Source organism: Pterocles gutturalis, unplaced genomic scaffold (genome assembly GCF_000699245.1).
Source record: "Pterocles gutturalis isolate BGI_N339 unplaced genomic scaffold, ASM69924v1 scaffold15455, whole genome shotgun sequence".
Taxonomy (NCBI): Eukaryota; Metazoa; Chordata; class Aves; order Pterocliformes; family Pteroclidae; genus Pterocles; species Pterocles gutturalis.
Window position 1 is genome coordinate 6,179 of NW_010138497.1, and position 847 is coordinate 7,025.

Sequence of the window (847 nt, forward strand, 5' to 3'; positions counted from 1 at the left end):
GCAAAGTCAAGCTGCTAATGGGAGGGAAAAGGAGAAACCAGGGCTGTTGCAAAGCTGTGGTTGCACTGCTGATTGTACCAGGGCCAGGCGAGTGCCCCAGGCTTGCAGCCGTCTGCTACCTTGCACCCAGAGTGCACCCGTCGCACCCCAGGGAAGAGCTGGGTGAGCGTGAACTGCGTGGTGAGCTTGGGTGCATGGTCTCCGAGCTAGCGCTTTACTCACAGCTTACTCACACATGCAAGGTTTGCCCAAGCGGCTTCTGCAGGCACGCATTTCCCAACACGCACAACGGCTGCTTCAGAGACAGGCAATTAAAAATAAATTAAAATATTAGAAAAGTAGGCATTTTAAAAGATCAGTCTGTTCGGGGTTTTTCAGTATTAGCCAGGAAAAATGTCAGCAATGAAAAGTGTCAATAGCAGTGAAATGGCTACAAAAATCGGATGTGAATTAGAGGGAGACAGGCAGAGAAACCACACAACATTTTTGGGGCATTCACAGGTACAAGACAAGACTTCTGAAAGTGGCCACTACTGCTTCCTGGCTTTGACAGGTCACTTTCCAGTTGTACCTTTCCGAGACTGCCACAGTGGCCACAAGGTTCATTATCCTGGTTTTATTGCTATGGGAAAGGAGGCAGTCAGAGAGAGGAGATCAAGAGGGGGCCCTCAGCTGCTGAGGTTCTGGCAATTGCAGCTGTCTTATGGGGTGAAGAGAACTTAAAAGATGCTTTTAGATGATGTGTGATGAGGACTTTCTAAAAACTTGCCATTTTTTATGGTGAGGGTCTGAAAACAGCAGCACTTGTCCTCTGTGCAAGACCCCCCCCCCGTCCCGCCAAGAGCAA